The sequence below is a fragment of the Cavia porcellus genome, unplaced genomic scaffold (genome assembly GCF_034190915.1).
Source record: "Cavia porcellus strain 051 isolate PalLab524CR breed Dunkin Hartley unplaced genomic scaffold, mCavPor4.1 scaffold_37, whole genome shotgun sequence".
Classification (NCBI taxonomy): Eukaryota; Metazoa; Chordata; class Mammalia; order Rodentia; family Caviidae; genus Cavia; species Cavia porcellus.
In genome coordinates, this window is record NW_026947520.1 from 11,350,395 (window position 1) to 11,370,706 (window position 20,312).

Below are 20,312 nucleotides of genomic sequence, written 5' to 3' on the forward strand. Positions count from 1 at the left end.
GCCTGAGGCCAGCAGGGGTCCTTTATTGACTTAGCCAAGACTAGCTCAAAACTAAACGAATGTTAAAAAACAAAGCCTTGATCATTTTTCCTGTTTTTAACTTTATTCTCATATATCATGTGCCCATATATTGATATATGATTGCATATATGATGTAGATATAAGACTGGCTTTTGGAGATTCATATTAAATACATGTAGCTACTGTGTTTCCTTAAATATAAGACTAGCTGGAAAATAATCAGCCTGGAAACCTAGAGCTAAAACCCCCAGCCTCGTCAACCTGTCCTCACAAGGCATTACCGAGCCAAGGGTTGTGATGGCTGCTCAGCCGATGGGGCACTTTGGTCTCTAGTTTTCAAGGCTGATTATTTTCCAGCTAGGTCTATTTCCAGAAGGGAGTGCATGGAGTATGCCTCTCTTTGGAAGGAACAATCACCACCAGAGTCCACAAAGGTCACACTACAGTCCCATCCTTTTGTTTTCTGTTCCTTCTTCTAGTAGCCTCCAGCTCCTTCTTTGAGACACAGCGCAGGTCACAACTTCTGCAATAAAAGGCTTCCTGGAACTAGGAGGAGAGAAACAAGGCCAACTCTGAAGGGAGCTGTCAGAGACCTTGGAGGAAGCAGGTCTCACCTTGGATAGCTGATCAGTTCCCTGCTGAGGAGGAGAGGAACACCACTGACCTGCAGAGCCCGTGTGGGGAAAGGGAAATGAACAAGCACTCTCCACACTGGAGTGACACCCAATCTACTTCACAGACACAGTGAGGAGGGAGAGAAATCCATACAGCCTCATCTCATATCCCTGCTTGTGGAGAGCACTTATTTGCTAATCAATCCCAATAATCGATTAGCTAACAGGTACCTGCATTTATGCTCCTACTAAGACAGGGCTCCCTGCAGGGAAAAGCAACTAGCAAAGAGGCAGAGATTTAGGGACATCCTTCCTTCCAGAAGAAAAGAATTCTCCCTGCTGTGCTAGGGAAATAACTTTTGGATTATCAGAAACTCAGACTAGTGTCTTTGCAGCTCATTTGTGTTAAGAATATGTGTTCTTAATGGTGCATAATTATCACTACTTATCATTATGTATACAGAAGATTGGTTAGTTTTGTATTCTGATTTTATCATCTCACTTTTTTTACTGAAAGAGGAGAAAAAGCATAAAGTTACTTAATTACAAATAATTAAAGCAGGTACTTGTCTACTAGACTATTTCTGTAATTTTAAGTGAGTTAATAAAATTCACTTAAATTGTCCCAAGAAACCAAACAGTAGTAACAATTGCTGGTGAAGCTACAGGGAAAAAGAAACCATTCTACATTGTTGGTGGGAATGTAAACCAGTACAACCACTGTAGAAAATCCTATGGAGATTCCTCAAAAAGTTGAAACTAGAAATTATATTTGACCCAGTTATCACCCTTTCTGAAGAATTAGTGACATCATATTATAATGATCCACACATGCCCATGTTCACAGCAGCAGAATTCACAGTAGTTAAATCTTGGACATGTCCTGGATGTCCCACAGTGGATGAATGGATGAAGAAAAATGGTATTTACACACAGTGTATGCTTCCATAAAGAAAGATAAACTTGAGTCTTGTGTAGGGAAATGGATGCACCTTGAGACCATAATGTTAAGTGAAATAAACCAGACACAGTGTAGTAAGTCAAACACATGTGAAATAAATCACATGATTTTTCTTATACGAGAAACCCAGGGTATAAATAACAAAATAAAAATAAATGGTAAGAAATAGGGATATGCATCTTTCTCAAATGTGGAGATGATCAAGAGGGAGTGGAAGAGAAGGAAGGGAAAGGGGAAAATAAGGAATTAGGATGTGGTAGGAACATGTATCAACTTCACACAAGGAATCTAAACATTATGCACTAAAAAATGTACTAATAAAAGGGAGGGTTTTTTTAGTGATCACTTTTATAAAAAACAAAACCACAGAAGGTTAGAAACAGCACCTACTAATCTTCAGGTACTCCACTATGTATAATATTTTTCACTTGTCAAAGAGATTAAGTCCTCCTAAGTGTATTTTGGACTATTCTTCCTAGGTATCCACATGGGTTTTGATCAAGTGCTATATTGGTAGTTTCACAGCATTTATAATAACTTTTAAGTGCTAAAAGATTTCAAGTGATAATTTTTAAATAGTTATTCTCAGTAAATGGCCAGTGTAAGCAAAAGAAAAGGAAAACAGGTGAGAAAATCTGAATAATGGAACCACATACATGTAGAAAACCATCTGGATGACTCTCTTTTAAAGGAAAACAATTATCTCCATCTTGACCAAGCCTGGTCCTGTTTCCATGTATTGATACAGAGCTAGATAGGACATTCCCTTATCCCTTCGATTAGTTTTGAGCAGTGCAAACTGATTTAACCGAGGTATTGATGTGTAGTCTTTGAAAAACAGTGGCAGGTCAGTGATGTCCTGCTCCTTTGCTCCAAAAAACATGTGTGAGCTGGGCAGGAGGGACAAACATGATCCAAGATGTTGAGCTTCAAGTCCTAGCCTCTTATGGCTAGGACTTCCCAGGGGATAAATGATAACACATCTGAACTGATGCAGTGACCCTAAAAAGTTAGATACTACCTCAAATTGTGCTAGGCGGATGGCTCTTTCTGTATATCTTTCTCTCTGAATATTGCAGAGGAGATTTCAGGCCTCCCACCTAGTTCAGCTCACAGCACCCATATACTCCCGCCACTCTCATGGTCACTCATCTTCGAGATACTCCTTTCTCCACAAATTAATAAAACTTGGGTTCAGCCCTGGGTCAAAGCCTTTATTCTGGTAAACCATCACCCTAGGTGAACTTAAGACTCCTTTGGCTCCCCACAAATATCTTAATGTCCTTATTCTCACCATGCATTGTACTGGTAGCAGTAAATTAGAATTAACTTGCTAGGATTCCAATAACTTTCCCATGGCATTATAAATATAAACTTCCCAGACTTTGATGAGGACCATGAAAGGCTCTCTATACATATGTAGTTAAAAATATCTTTTGTAGCAATGTTTCATGCAAGAGACCTGCATTAGTCAGTATTCTGTCCTATAGCAAAATAGCCAAGACAATTCACTTATGAAGAGAGGTTTTATTTCACCTCACAGTGTTGGAGGCTGAAGTCTAGTACAAGGCACAGTCATTGCATTGGGCCTTTGGTAGACATCCTGGATGGCAATGGTGGTGAGGCTGTGGCTGAGTGAAGCTGCTTCTATCATCAGCCAGGAAGCAAAAAGGAAAAAGAATAGACCAAGATCCCACAGTCACTTTCAAGGCCATGTCCCCAAAAGACAGTGCTCCCTTAAGCCACACCTCCTGAAGATTCCACCCCCTCCCCAAATCACTGTGCTGGAGACCAAGCCCCTAGGGCACAGACCTCAGGATAATATTTATCCAAACCATAGTAAGCTATTTGGGCATATCTAAATTCTAACTGATGCAAAAAAAGAAAATTTGTATAATGTTATTGAAATTTTTTGTGGCTATAAACTTGAACATCAATCTAACTTCTATTGGGTGTCCCTATTCATTTAGTTTCTGGCTGCTTCAGGACCTGTTTTGTACACTAGACAGCTGTATAAAACTGGAACATAAATAATACTCTCAACCATAATTTTATGGGATAAAGGAAACAAACATATCTAAGATCTGTTCATGCTAAAAGTTATTTGTCTCCTACCTAAGTTATGAAGCTTTATAAAACCCTTTTCATCAAATTAGCACTGCAAAGTTTGCCCTTTGCAACAAGTGAGCTTTTTTTTCTAGCAGGAAGAGCCATTTTCTGTATCAGCAGGACAGTGAAAAGGATGAGGAAATCAGCTCACCTGAACAAAGCCATGCAGTTGAGGGAAATACTAATGGAATTTAAGGTTTTGTAACTGGGGAGACAAAACCTTGTAGCATCCACTTGGAAATCACAGACATAGACCCATCAGTCTGCCTACGAGATTGATGCAGAATAATGTCCCAAATAATCAGTCACAAAGTCCAAATGAAAACAAGCAAAACAGGAAAGGCCTCACCAAATGGACAGAGCTGAAGATGTCCTCATCACTATAACCAAAGGTTACAAAGCATACATCACAGCTGCATTTCTGTGATGCAGGACTACCTTATGATACCTTATGACAGTACTGATCCTCAGTACTATCTGTACTAGTGTTTAGTGGATCTTGAAAGTCTTCAGTAAAATTGTCATCCACAAATCATGATGGGGAGAAGTAGGGTTATATATTCCATCTTGTCTAAAAGGAGCTCAGCAGTAAGATGAGCCTCCTGAGAAGCCTGAGAAGAACAGGACAACTCCCAGCTCTGTTTGTTCTGTTGCCAAAAATGTCATACATGGGACGGTACAGACTGAGCAAAGCAAACGTGTGGCCATGCGTGCCTGCTAGCATGTTCCTGCCAGCATGAGACTTATTGAGGCAAGCTTTATTTTCTAGCTGGAGCTGCATGCACATACACACACGCGCACACATGTACACACATACACACACACACACACACACACCACTTATAATAACTTTGTTTTCTTCTAAGATACATTGTCTCCCCCAGAATCCAACAGTGAACTGTGATTACCACAGGCTACGAACCTACGTGGTAATTGCTTTGCTTCTTATAATTTCTTTTATAAAATAAACTTCTAAAACCATACCATCAAAGTGGCTCAGTTATTTTACTAAATACTTCGAGATCCATCACTTAATTTCTGATGAAATTAAGTAGTGCACCCATTTATATCGTAATGCAGCTCCTTAAACATCATGAACAGCTTAAATTACTTCATGTATTTAGAGACATTGCTTTTAAATCATTGTGCATTTTCTTAAAAGCAGGCTTCTGTATAATTTTGAAAAACAAGATAGGGCTGTGTTTACTTTTTGTACACATTTCAATTAGATTCTCAGTGCTATTTCTCAAAGACCTGCCATTCAGTAGAGCTCTCAAATCCATGCAGTTCCCTTTGGGGAATGCTTTATTCACACTATCTTTTGCATCTAGTTACAAAAGACAGCCTCATATTTCTTTAGCAATCATCATACTGTGCAAAAAGTACATGGATGATGGTATGAATTTACCGGGTTACTTTCAAGCTCAAATAGAAAATTGCAATTTCCACTAAATCTTAATAAAAACTAAAAGAGCAATTGTTCCAAAAAATAACAAAAGTAATGACATTTAGCTATAACAGCATTTTGGCATTTATTACTCCCCTCGGGTTTATCACATGACCTGTCATAAAAGGAAAGAATGCACCTGAAAGAAGTGGAACAAAAAAGAAAAAAAAACCCAGAAGACTTTAATTCAGAGAGAACAATACATACCACCCAAACCCCACATCTTCACAGTTCTGCCTGCGACAGGAACAGAATGTTTGTAACACTTGTGCCCGATCCCAGGCCAGACCTACGAAAAGTCTCCCACCCCACCCTAACGCCATCTTGCAATTATCAGGTTGCTCTCTAAAAGTCGTTGGATTTCAGGCCTCCTATTAGAATCTCTGAGGAACAAGTGACTTAGTCGCCTGTGTGTGCATCACTGGGCATAAATAACTTACTTTTTTATTTTTCTTTTTTAATTTTATTTTTATGAGTGCATGTATATGACTGTGGCATTAATCGTGGGACATTTGTGCATGTACGTGACATTTCTTAATTCCTTTTACTTCTCTTTGATGATGCAGTTGGTCCTAAATTGTAGCTTAAGGATGTGTTAGGAATTTGGAAGAGTTCTTGTCTTTGTTCGTTTGTTTCTTTGTTTGAAATAAAATATTAAAGATTGTTGCGTAAAGACTGTCTGAAGATACCAGGCCTCCTAGCAATTGTTTGACAGCAGGCTCTCTTACATATATATCCAGGATCATTCATTCCATTGGGCTTACAAAATAGCTCTCACTATCCAAAGATCCAAGAGCCCAATTAGCATAGCCCTGGGAGTGGGAAAGCCACCTCCTGCCTCTTTCTTCACCCCATCCTCTTCACCCCAACATCTTCACCCCATCAACCCCACACCAGAAGCTACCAGCTAGCTACCTGTGTTTCACTGTAGCATTTGGGAGATTTACAGACTCCCTAAGGATGGTATACCCATGTGTTTTTATCTTCATCCCCACTGGTTCGCATTTGTTACGCTTTTTTTTTCATGGCATCTGCCCACCCCTTTAAATTCCCTCATTACCCTTGATCAATGCTGTCCAGCGATGCTTCCCTTTATTTTCCTGACATCGCAGGTCCTCACTAGACCCCGTGGAGCTCTGGGCTGCACACGTCTCCCCCAGTGCGAGGTGCAGTTTGTAAACACCATCTCTTCCTGTCTCTCCTTTGCCTGAAGCTGCATGTAACAGATTAAATTCCTGTAATCTCTTCTCCCGTGACATTCCTCTAATCCTTTTACCTTTCTACTTTGCCTCTGCAATGGTCCTTTTTACCATTTCCAACTTTCTTTGCTTTGTGTGGGAAATGATAGCAGGGGCAGCACTCGGATGAGGTGTGGCCCTAGAGAGGAATTCAGCAACCCGGGAACAAACGCAGAGTCTCCTCTGACACGCCGACACTCAGTGTGACCTTGGGGGCATGCAGGTACATGCTAAGAAAGAATTCCCACTTATGGAAGAGTCTCAGAGAGCAAACGGCAGATGCAGTTGGAAGAAAATCTGGTGGGCACTTCCTCCAGCCATAATTATTTATCCACAATATTTAATTTTCATTTTTGATATGACCTTACCATTGATTTTTTCATACTGCAATTCGCTCATTTATTTAGCCTGATAATTAATGTTCAACTTGGTGCCAGGGTGTCAGGAATCGAAGCAAAGGTACCTCCACTAAACGGGGAGTTACTTTACCACCTTTTCCCTTTCTGACTTCCCTTCCTGACTTCATCAGACTCAGCCAGGGAAATAGAAAGATACAGAGAACCTCGGAAAGGTCAGCCTGCTTCACTCTCCATAAAAAAATAAAGAAAGAAAAATGGGAGCGATAGGAAACCATGCTGGCTCCCTGATAATCCAAGGTTGTTACACAAAGCCTTCCTATCTGCCTCTAATCACTTCCCCCCACATGGCCTCCCTTTCCCGGGGATCAGAGGAGGGCGAATTGGTTCATATATTTGAAACGCTTGGTCTCCTTGTTGGAAAGAGACCATATAAATCCTCTGGGTTGTCACTTTCTATTCTTCCCATGCCTTTGACCTTAGCTCACTGAAAGTAATTTATACCTGGTTGTAAGGGCAGTGAAAACGGCTCCATCTACTCCCTAGAAAAGAGGCCTGGGGCGGCAGCCACGAGGGGCTGAAGGTAGAGGTCAGGTCCCTGCCTGGCCTTCAGAGAAGCCTGCTGTCTTGACAGGAAGAGAAGGATGGGAAGATCTGCCACGCCTCAGCACATCATCTACCTAGAGCACGGCTCCCTTCCTCTTGGAGTGTAGGGAACTGTACTGAATTCACTCAGCAGCGAGGTATCAACTTGCAGTAAGTATGGTGCTCTTCACTTTACTGAAACAAAGTGCCTGAGTCAGGCCACTTATAAAGAAAAGCAGTAGGTGGAGCTCTTTCCCAAAAAAAGAGCTTCTGAGTGACATCTAGGGATGACCTCCACTGGCGGAGTCCTGAGGTACACAAAGCAGTTCATGGAAAAGGGCAAGATGCACACACATGCAAGGTATGACCAAAAAATGGAGTGTGCTTCATTTTCAAAATTAGTTACAGTGAAAGACACAGCACCACAAGTCCCCACAAAAATCCTCTCCTCACTCCGAGCATACTCCCTCCACTTGCTGCAGCAGCTCCAGAGTCCTCTTAGCTGGCTGTCCTGGCCACCTCCGTGTCCCAAAGAGATTCAGAAACATACATTTCTCCTTCGAAGTCCTTTTGGCTTTCAGGAAGCAGGAAGTAGCATAGTGCCAGATCCCATGGCTAAGGCTGGCAGTTTTTATTACACCTCCTAAAGACACCCAGAGAGGGGACTTTCAGAGCTGCTGCAGAAAGTGGCAAGAACCACTGGCTGAGTGTGTTTGAAGTGAGGGGAAGAATTTCGAAGGGACTCTGTGGCATTGTACCTTTTCCAACTTTTAAAAATGCAGTCAGTCATTCACCCCCTTTTTCAAATCACCCTTGTGTCTCTACACCCTCTGGTCTCACACTGTCCTTTCACAGGCTGCCACTGCAGGCTTAATCAAGCAGACACCACAGCCTCCCCTCCGCCCACCCCGGCAGGTTGTTTCCACCTTGTTCACACCTGATGGTGGGGATTCAGCAGGACTAGGGACTCTCCAATCACTGCTGAGCACCTCAGTGGCGCCCTAACTGTCAGACTCCCACACAGGGGACTCAGTTCTAACTTCCCACAGAGTCAGGACATCGATAACCACCATCTGCCCCCACTGCAAACTGCACATTCCAAGACAGCCACAGTGCGGCTCTTGCGTCATGTCGTGTCTAATATGGGAGCAGAATCCCAGCAAAAAATCTTTCAGTGAAACACACAGCAGATCAAATTATCTAATGTGAGACTAGAGCTACTGAAAAATAAAGGCTAAAAAGGCCTGCGAGTACACTAGTGTACTGAAAGGGTAAAGGAGAGGATAATGTGCCAAGATATACATCACTGTAGCTGAGGAGGGAAACTGTAAATTCTGCTGGACGAGTACTTCCAGATTCTTCCCAACAGCAGGGCATGGCCGCAGGTACTCACCCGCTATCGGTGAACAGAAACTCCAGGTGGGTCATGAACACTTCCCAGCAGGAGATGCCGCAGCGCTGAGCCAGGAAGAGCACAAGGCTATACACGGTCTCCTCTAGCGTTCTTCGGGACAGCCAGCAGGCACAGGGGAGGGAAGCAAAGAAACACAGGACTTGGTGGGCAGAGGGCACTGGAGGGTGCAGATTTAAGACGCCTCGCAGGAAGTGGGTTTCAGAGCTCGTTCCCCACTGCAGCGAGAGCCGTTCACCTGCATCTGGTCCACACCGGAGGCTCCCAACCGACCTTCCCCCAGGGCCTGCTCACTAAGCTCTGTCCCCAGGCCTGTCTGGAGCTGTGCTGGGCTGCACCCTGTGACAAGGTCTCACTAAGCCATTGAGTTCTACAGGCTGGGCTCTAACTCGAGACACTCCTGCCTCAGCACTCCTGCCTTTGGCATCTGCACCCCCACACCCAGCTGTGTGGATGCGTTTATCCCTTGACACAGCTAGGAAGGAACCAGAGTGTCACACACTCTTCAACGCTGCCTGCTTGGCCACTGAGACGGTGTCATCCAAGAGGTGCAGACAGTGAAAGACAGGCACGCAAAGGAAAGAACTTGGCTGTTAAAAATGGCAACAAAGAGCAAGGAAACCAAGGCAGCTGCAGGACACAGTGTGAGGGAAGCAGCAGAGAGGACAGCGTAGGTTACACAGTTCGTCTACCTGAGACACAGAAATCCAGATCAGAATTGGCCAAACTGCCAACCTGCGGAACACTGCGGCATTTTAAACAAGCCATCCAAAGACCACAGTGTGGTTTTGTACGCAACAGAATGTAGAGGAGAGTCTATTATGTATTTCTCAAAAGCATGTATTTGTCCTCTAGGACATGCTTCAAACAGCATATGCTAGCTAGACACTTTAAAGGAAAACAGGCCCAGCAAAATGTAACCAAGGATCTCAGACACCACTCCCTGAACGCCTTCATTCTGCACAAAGACCTCTCAGAAGGTGCGGGAACTCGGCATGAGGCTCAAGAGCCAACCACAGAGAAGTGCTCAGGCTGAGAATCAGCACCTGGCTGCGTGGCCAGCCCAGCTCCTCAAAGCTCTGAGAGCCTCCAAAAGAGTTGCTGCAGCGTTGCCGGTAGCTGTTCTTGTAATCCACGAATGAGCCCCCAAACTTGAGTTCAAAAAATGAGGGAAAAACGTATTTTAAAAAGGCAGCGCTGATTCATCCTGGGCTCAGCGACACAGTGCAATTGGAGACTGTAAAAGCTGTGTGTCTTGTTCCTCTATATTTGCCACCTTTAAGTATATATCACTATAAAGTAAGAGGGTCGTGGGCGTGGATCAGGATATGGCTAATGGGGAAGATCCTGTTTTCCTCAGCAGAGAACAGAAGAGTCTAGCAGCAATTAACAACCCTTGTTACCTTATTTTAGCACCACATCTGTTATTTGTAGTGGGCCGCAATGGTTAACATATCAATTAGGTCACCCAGAGGGAGAAGGGAGAAGAAAAACTTATACAGAACAGTTAGAGTCACATTACAGGTGTTTTGGTATAATACAAAGATAATGAAGCTCTTTTTTCTAGTGTACAACAGCTGCCAAACCAGGCACTGAGTGGCTATACAACCAGGAACCTCCAGGAGAAGAGGGTGAGTGACAGGGACTGCGTGTCCCTGCACATCTCTGCTCACCCCTGCATGGTCCTGGGATCTCCCCACACCCTGCATGGTCCTGGCTAGGCATCTCTAGTGGGAAACAAGGCCAAGCCAGTATGAAATTATCAGCTATCCCAACAACTCAGCTTCTTTCTCAAGGATGTAAATGAAGATGGGTGACCACCCTTCTTGTCATCAGGCTCACTGTTAGTTTAAAGCACCATGGACGGAGCAGAGTCACTCTCTGTGGACAGCGATTCCACTTCAGTCCCAAGGCCGGGCACAGTGCTGCCCTGAGGGGCAGGAAGAGGGCATTGAGGAGGTGTGACGCTCTGACTCAGGACAGCGCCTGCTCAAAGACGCAAGCTACCAGCTACAGAACTTGGGCCACTGACTGCATATCCCTGAGCACCTACTCTCCCAGCTAAAAACAGGGAAACCACATTCCATCTCAACATCATCGAGGAGGACGAGTGACAGATAAAGTCTCTGGAGTATGCCTGAGGCCTTGACCCTGCTAAGCGTTCAGAGACTTGTGGTGTGAGAAACACAACATCCCAGGTTGCAAACCAGCACCAACGAAGGTGGGCGCGCAGCCTCCCCTTCTGACAGGGGCACTTCTCACTGATCAAAACTAGACAGCAAACATACACTAAGTTTTCAAAGCCAAGGCAACACCTGCTCAGAAAGCATCAAAATGCACCATCCTCCCACAGGGGCTGCACCTCCCTTGAAGGGAGGAGGCCCATAGGCGAAGCACAGCCACTCCTGGCCTCTGACAGAGGTGACAAGAGTAGTGGCCTCTCTTCCTCTTCCTTACAGAAGCCCAGGGCAGGCAAAGGCACCTGCAGAGACCACGTCTGGTCCTAGCATATTATGTTAATGGGATCTAATTTATACACAACTCAGACATTAAACTGCCAGCACTCAAACTCGAGATCCTCCTGCCTCAGCCTTCCCAGAAGCTGAGATTACAGGCGTTCACCACCATGCCTAATTGACATGTACTTGGGAGAGTGAGATTTTCAGCAATCTGACTTTTAAAAGTCCATCAGTAATCATGTCACCTGTCTCTGACCCTCTCCTACTTCCTCTACCATGTCGTCATCCTGGCACAGGGGAATCAAAGGCTTGGGGAACTTTACAACCAGCAGTCTCAGCACTTGCTGAGTCGCAAGCATCTACTGCTGTTTGGAAAGACATATGCATCTCTTCTATGGCCAGGAGGAGGGGCCAAGCTCTGGACAGCTGCAGCACTCATGGGTCATCAGAGGACTAAGACGAGCATTCTGACAGCTCCGTCTGTGCGCATCTCGGACCCAGCCCCTCGAGACACAAAGGTGCCCTTACTCTGCCAGCCCAAGGATGGTCTCCCTCTTGTACTGGTCATCAGTGGTGAAGCGCTGCACGTCCACGCCCTTCCCCAGGCCCTGCAGGAGCTGTGCCTGTGTTAAGTCCAGAAGCTGCTCATTGTAGTGGTGCAGCTGCGCGGTGAGTGGGGCCAGGGCCTCCGGCCAGGCTTTGAGTCCACAGTGAGTCACGTGCCTGGTGACCATCCCGATCACCTCTTTGGGGTCAGCCTGCGGAAGGAATGGATGACCCATTGGACATGTATTATGGCAAGATGAGCATGGGAGGTCAGAGAGGGTAGTGCTCACCCACACCCACTGGCCCTTCAGCTGTGGTCACCTAACCAAGGCGCACCTTGCCTGAAGCCAGCACAGATAGCAGGCACAGCGGGCTGCGAAGACAGGATGTGGATCTGGGACGCATTCAGTGCCTCTGCTCTGTGCCTCACCTGGAAAACCTCTCCCACTTTTAAAGCAAGACCTCTGGCTCTTTCGGTCCTGAACTAGCATGCACCTGTACTACAGAAAACCCCAGAATGTACCCTGGTTCTCGGAAACACACCACTAACTCAGGCAAGCAGTCAGCATCTCTAGGGGTAGCAAGCCTAACACACCAGACCCACACAAGAGACTGACCAGGGTCCGGTCTGTGTTGCCACCTACACCTGAGAGTCTCCCTTGCTCCTCTTAAGGAAACAGCTGCAAGCGTGGGTAAAAACCATTTAAAGAAATCTTTAAATGCAGCAGCAGGTGGACTGAGCAAGTCAACCTTATTCTATTTAATTTTTCCCTACCCCTATGCAGATACTAAGTCCTATTCCTAAAAATCACAAGGAAACATCTTCAGTCAAAACACCTGTACCTGAATAACATACATAATAAGCTAGACAGCCACCTTTCATCCATTTAGAAAATTTTCTGTGTGCACATATTACGTACCAAGGGAGGCACTACCATCATACATGCCCTGCCCCCCAGAAACTCAGTCTATTCGGAGGACACTGAGCTATTGACTGTACACAGTGTGACACAGTAAGCACAGGGTGCTAGGGAACTACAAGAATGGGACTTGGGCAAGTGTCAGGAAGTCTCCTTAGAAGAGTTTATATCTTAGCTAAGTCCTCAGGTACCAGTAGCAGAAAGGCCAGTGCTACGGTCTAGATCTAAAAAGTCCCCCACAAAATCTCCTGTGTTCAAACGAGACTGAACCCTATGGGGGACCTAGAAGGTATGGATCACAGTGCTGTGCTCATTGTGGATCCGTCACGGATGAGTCCAGGGCTGAACGTGCTGCAGGGTCTGGTTGGAGGTGGTCACTGGGGTGTGACCTGGAAGGGTATGCCCCCAGCTCCTCCCTTCTCTCTGCTTCTTGTCTGCCATGGATCAAACAGCCCTTCTCTGCCACACTGTTGTACCGTGCCCCTTCAGCCTCAGATCTAGCTAGCCAGGGACTGAGCCCACAGAAACCGTGAGGCAAATCAATCTATCCTCCTTTGAGTTACAGGTGTCAGGAATTTTTGCCTGAGTGATGAAAAAGTGACAAATACAGTCACCGAAAAACAGGAAGACAACTTCTAGCAAAGGCTAGAGCATGTGCTAAGTTCTATGTGGCTACAGCCAAAGGGAAAAATGGAGTAGACAAACCAAATCTAACTGTAACTGGAGAGTACTTAGGAACCAGCTACATAGACACTACTTCTGGCAATGGATTTGGATACAAGGGGTTCCCATGCCTCAGTTCTCAGTGTGGCTATGGCTGCCTTTTAACTTAGTCTCCTTCTATCTGCTGGCTGGACCTCTCATGGGACCACTCTGAATTTCCACCATGGGCACAGTGACTTCTGCAGCTCCCTGGTCTAAGGACAGCACTCAGAAGCCAGCTTGCTTGTTGACACCAGCTCTGCAGGCTGGGCTGATGTGCACTGTATCTCCACACTCATCACCAGCCTCAACAGCACAATACCTCACTTGACATTCTCTCTGCATTCTGATGTAACTTGTGATACAAACTCTGTTGCAGTCAGTATTTACAGAGGAACAGATTTACTACAGGATGCATAATGCATAGGATTATTTTATAATTTTCACCCAAAGAGTCAAATGCAGAAGAGTGAAAGAAATCTGTCTACACGCTAGAGACCCAAAGAATACAGCTGAGGGCCTGGATCCTATGGCAATGTCCTGCACAAGTCCAGATGAAAACATAGAGCCCATAACAATGTCTCCCACAAGTCCAACTGGAGGCCTAGAGCCCACAACAAAGTCTCATCCAAGTCTGTATGAAAGATCAGCAGTAGGAAAGCCCAAAGTTCAGTGGTGGAAGCTAGAAAGTCTGCATCAGCAGGACAAAGGATCTGAGGCAGCAGGCTGAGGGATCGGCATAGGAGTAAGGAAGCAATGCATGTGGTAAAGACCAGACCTCCCTTAAAAAACCATAGCCATCCCCAGTGACAGCAAGAACCCAAGCTCCTCCAATAATGATAGCAGCTGAGTTCACAGCAGGAAAGCCAGCAAGACAAGCTTCTCCAGAAGATCAAACAGTGCGCCATCTCCACTCCAGTTCTCTTTTTAGCTGTTGGCAACCATCCTCAGTTGGATCTTCCACACCCAGCACCACACTCAGTTCCGTGTTTCAAGTTGACCATTAGTTAAACCTCCACAAACCTCCAGGCCAGGTGGAGAGGAGTCCTACCAACTGGCAGCACAGAAGAATGTGCATAATTGCCACTGCCAACACCTACCAAGGGTCTTATGTGCCCTGCAGAAAGTTTCTGGTCCCTGCAGAGCAACTTTCATATTCCCATGTGGCAGAAAGAATGCACAAAGAGACACTCTCTTCTTTGCATTGAAGAAGTAACACTGGAAATCAGCACAGTGTGCCCAGCTTAACAGCTAGGCATGGCTCCTATCACCACCATAAACTCAATCCTTGTGGATCCCTCCAGGTGTGGAAAGAAGGAAGGTCTATGCCTCTCACCTATTGCCTCTACTAGATATTTACTGCTTTTCTCAAAATGCTCCACCTCCCGGCCACCCAGCACTCATTTCCTGTCTCTCATGTACCTCCGCAGGTGCAGCATCCTTGAGTTTCTACAGCATTTGCTCTCACTGGACCTCGGAGTTGCCCAGTGACTGCAGAGGGGACAGAGGCTGGAGACAGGGAGGGGCCAGCTGCCTTTGCCCACCGTCCTATCTGCTCCACACACCTAGGTTCCCATTTAGAGCGCACACACCCCTTTCCTCCACAAGTTCCATGGCGAGACTTGTCAAAGGAAAGCCTTTGGCTCTTAGCAAGACTGCAAAGGGCTTTCTGGGTAAGTTTCAAAATTGTTTGTGGTTCAGTATCAGAGTGATACTGTAAAATATCACAGACTATAAAAAATATAAGCATAAAAAAACACCAAAAACTTAAAAATGTAAGGTGGGATGAACTGACTTATTCTATGTTATTATGGTTGATACACTGTATCAATTTCAGAGAGTTAGAAGTTTAACTGACTCAGCAAGGAGCCAGAATCCTTACTTTGTAAATATTCTCATCCTGTACAAGAGGAGGGCACAGAGACTTTGTGAGTGGTACACCTGCCCTGGAGGGAGGGCGTGGCTGGTATACAATGTAAGGGAGGAAAAGAGGCTTGTTCTTCTCTCCTTTTTGCTCTGGCTGCTGCCTTGAAGTGTTGCCTTAGTGCCACACCACCTTGCCTTGCAGCCAGCTGATTATGGACTGAAACCTCCAAAAACTGTAAGCTAAATAAACCTTCCCTTCCTTAATTTTGGGTGTTGGGTATTTTGTCCCAGCAATAAGAGAAAAGTAACCAAGATACTATTTTCCTCCCAAATGTGGCAATTCAGTTCTTCAGGAGGGTAATTGAAATACAATTTCTCTAACGAATATGGGAAGAGTCACAGGCACAGCAAGTGTGAGAAGCTCTACTTCTCAGTGCAGATGGACGGCAATGGTGCCCCGAGGGCTGTGGGCTGCACCTGGTTAGGAAGAGCTCGAACCCACCCGCCTCGGGAATATGGTGGGGCCAGGGCACTCACTCTGTACAGAGGGTGGCACTTGTCACTGAAGCCAGGCACCAGGTGGGCGTAGATCTGGAGGCTGTAGTAGTACACTGCCAGCTGGAGGGACAGGGCTGAGTGTGCTTGCGTCTCAAAGTACCTGTTCGCATCTAACACCTAGGGAGGAGCGGGATGTCGTCAATGCGGATGAAGGAAGTGAGCAGGAGACTACAAGCCACTCCGTCACTTGTCATTACCCCAGGAATCTGGTACAAGCTTCCACCCCGTCACCCAAGATTAAGCTATGCTTAAATGTGATGGCGTGAAAATTGAGAAGACGCCATTAGGCTGGCGCTCTGAGGGACAGGTGGATGAAAGACAGGCTTTACACTAGACTGCAGGATTCCCTCCATAGACTCGACGGGGTCCTCTCAGCTGTGGTGAGCATGAGCAGGCGAGACACTTCCACTGAGAAGGGTCCCCAGAACAGAGCCCTTGGGTTCTTTAAAACTCGCCACTTGTGAGGACCAACTTACCTGTGGTAAGGCGAGGAGGTAAGCGAGGGCCAAGGTCATGTCACTGGGCAAAGCATCACTCGCCAGCTGCAGGAGAACTGAGACAGGGGCAAGTGTTACTGTGTGTGGGACCCTCGCACGTTCACATGGACCACCACACTTGCACACTTGCAGCAGATAATTATCTCACAAGATTCTTTCATAGAAACCCCTGGCACCATCTGAACACAAATCTTATAACCTGCATTAAGCAGTGACCCTGCCCAGAGGAGGGAACCCACTGGGACAGTGTCAGGTGGGGTGAAGGTATCCATGGCCACGGTTCCAGAGGCCGCGTCCTTTTACAGGCCAGGCTGTAAAATTCTGCATGTGGTGACAGCCAATGTGAAAGGCAGTCACACGAGTACTGAAGTGTCCTGAAATCAGAGCCATAAACGCAGCCCAGCGCGGGCAAAGACAGGATGAGCCTCTTGATTATGACACTACTGCCATGACTTCACTCTCTGAGAACAACCCTCTTCATCACCCACGCAAAAAGTCAATCATCTGCTCTGTGCATGTCGTTAAACTATCCCTAACAACTTCTTTACAAAATTTTATGAGTGAAAACCCACCAGTGTCATGGCTTTAATAAAAGAGAGCACCTTGTCAATAAATTCTGTGCTCGTATGTGGCTAGTATTAATAAGTAAGCATTCTACATACTGAGGGCTTAAGTGAAAAATACCAGGTGCTCATGGATAATCAATGTAAAGGCTTCATTTTTAAAACACAGGTTCCCAAGCTTTTCACTGAAGAAGGAGAGTGGCACCTAAAGCACCCAAAGTAAGTGATATCTGACTTCAGAAATACCCCAGATTTCCGTTGGTCAGATGAGTATTTCAGTCATTTGCATAATAACTGAGCAGAGCTGATATCCATGCCAGTGATGATGAACCTCCTAAGAGATTTCAATGATAGAAACAGCTCGCTGAGGCACACATGCTACAGGATCACACCGTAGAGACGGTGTGCTGTGGCTGTGTCTCCATGTCCCCCAAAGCCCCACAGAGGCACAGATGGGACTTCTTCAGAGGTGGCTCATCTAGAGTGTGTGATGCTGCGATGGATTCATGGTGCAATGCTAGGCTCTCAGGCACTGCCTGCCCTTAGTAGCCTAGGTAAGATAGGAGGGACAGAAAGAGCTGGGGTCAACCCTTGTAGCTTTGCTACCTTCTGAGATCATAAACTGTTTCTCCTCTGTGATGTCCATGCCACCCTGTCTTAGAGCCAGCCGATTATGGCTGAAAACTCTACCACCTGTGAGCTAAATAAATCTTTCCCCCTTTAACTTTGAGTGTTGGGTATTTTATCACAATTCAATGTCCTCCATAGATGATTCATAGGATAAAACATGAGCGTTCTCTGTACTTCTCTAAATATCCATTTCCTGTGTATTTTCCAAACTGCGTGAACCAAATGGATGGCCAATCAAGTCTCCAAAAAACCTGCATAGTTTAGGAGACATTTTCCAAACAAAGTCACTCATTTCAGAGCCCATTTCCTAATTCACTCAAGATAAATGAAAAACATTTGTGAACTAGACACAACTGTAAGATAAGGACCAGAGTCCCTGCGCTTCCAGAATGAATGTGTTAGAACAAGAGAAAAGGTGCAGATAGATAATTTGAAAATACAATACGAAGGCCCCCAAACAAATTTTGTATGAGCAATTATGGGCACAAAGGCATACAGTATTAGTGACTGTATCCTAGAATACTATTAAAAACTGAAGGATGGACAGATTAAGCTGTGAATTTGGGTATTACAAGATAAAGCGAGAAAAACTATGTAAACTCAGTCCACAAGAGGTCCTGGACTCCTTGGTAGGAGTTACACACAATTACACACTATACAAACTCCCCCGCACACACAGCCCACAGCTGCCACTTGGTGCTGATGTCCAACAGACATGTGTCGAGCAGTGCTTCCAGCCCCCGCTGTAAGAGGAAACCCAAACTGTGTCCCCTCTGATAATTCCTCCATCTCATTTTTCTGCTGGTCTTTATTGCATGACCTTCAACTGCAACCTCGCCAAGTCATTCTCCACGTCCACCTTAATTTTCTTCAGCTACTTCCCCTCGTTATGCACAAAAGAGGCCAATTTTCAAACACGCACATCTGAAGCCACTCATCAAAATTATCCTGTTCTGGAGGAGGAATCCCCGAGGGGCAGTGAATTTCCAGGCTGCTGCAGGACTCTCCTTCGTGTAGCGTGGGCAGAGCCAGGCTCAGGCCCACCTGGGAACTGAAGTCCCATTATTAACCATCTTTTGGTCCCATCTTTTCTGTCATAACATCAACTCAATCTTCCCCTTATTTACCATCCATCTAGCTCTTTCCATAAATCAAGGCGTCCTCAAGTGATGACAATATGCTGCCACTAAAGACATTCTGAAAAGTACCCCACAGACCTGAAACGAATGCCACACAGAAACAAACAAGGGAAAACAAAGCCAACCAGAAGGGCAATAACGCTGAGGAGGGACACGCCCACGGACGTATCCCCAGGGCAGGGACTGCATCTGTCACTAAGTTCCCACAGACATACTTTTACAGCAGTCTTACTAGATCACACATGCTACTCACAGGCATAGCACATGCTAACATTTCTGAATGTGTGTAATGAAATACAAAGCTTATACTAAGCCCAAGGGAAGGGAGGAAACATTGCAGTGATTTCCGTGAGCTGGAAGTCATGAGGAAACTTGACCTTGGGTTCACCTACAAGGCAGCATCACTCTCACCAGGCAGTAAAAACCCTCACTCCAACTCAGGAAAGCTGCTCTGAATCACTAACAGCCGCACAGCTGCAAGGGCTGCACTTTTATTTTAGATATTTACGATGATTTGATACCCCGGGTCTAGACGTTTCCTAGGTGAGCTGGCAACAAGCCTGGAGCACAGCCTGTCATCCAGGCGACCACCCCAGAGTCCCTTTGAGCACTCCTTGTCCTGGCAGAAGCACCCCCGAAGCCAGGCCTCCTGCCTAAGTACTCGACCTGGCCACAGCAGTCACCTCAGCACACAGCAACCGGCACGAGTGCTCCGTCTCTCAGACCTCGTGTCACCTGAGTAATCTTTTTCTTGGTTTTGGTTTACCTTTTGTGAGATCCTTAGGCTCACATGCATGTAACCTGCACGCGACATAAGAAAGCAAAGCACCATGGACCAGGTATGCCGACACGCATCCACAGCAACTCGCATACCCGCTGCACTGGAGGTCACACGTTACCGTGACCCACCAGGCAATAAAAAGGAAAGAAAGAAGCAACGAGGAATAATTCAGTGGAGGAAGGGTAATGCTAGTACAGTTTTATACAGAGGTCTTCTAAACCCCACCAGGAATTAGATAACAGGCTTTTGGAGAAAGAACAAACACAGCCCAGACTGCAAGATTAAACTTAGTAAGGAAAACATACAGCTTAGAAACAGAGGGAGCTGATAACGGTCGTAAAAGCCTCCAGGATCCAGAACCCACACAGTGAGTGGGAAGCAGTACTGATCTCTCCTCTTCCTGTATGTAAATACTATTAAAGAAAATTATTATTTTTAAAAGTTATACCATCAGTCTTGGGGGGAAATTGCAGTTCTATTGCCCACATATGCTTTTCTGCCCTTACTCAACACAGTGATGGCTCAGGCGGCCTGGCTGGCACTATCCCAGTACGCTGGCAGCAAGAGGAGACAGAAATATGTGATGGGAGTCGCAGACAGAACTTCCAAGGACACCACCCACTGCTCTGGCCCAGAATACAGACTCAATGGCTGGAGGAGCAGCAGCCTTTGAATCGTGAGGTACTCACTAGGATGGTAGGAGGGAGAGGAAGCAAAAGGGAAGAATAAAGTCAAGGGATAAACCCTGAAGCCCTAAAGAGAAATAAAGATGATAAGGAGGAAACAGTGCACTTCCTTCTTTTTCAGGAACTTTACATCTATGCCACCACACAGAAAACTCCTTAAATTGGCTGGGTGTGGCAGTGCACACCTGTAACCTCAGCACTCAAGAGACTGAGGCAGGAGAAT

General features: G+C 45.8%; 1 pseudogene; it reads right to left on the reverse strand.

Moving 5' to 3' along the window:
* Positions 1–20,312, reverse strand: part of LOC100722210 (NBAS subunit of NRZ tethering complex-like) — a 185,600-nt pseudogene that overhangs the window by 16,627 nt on the left and 148,661 nt on the right.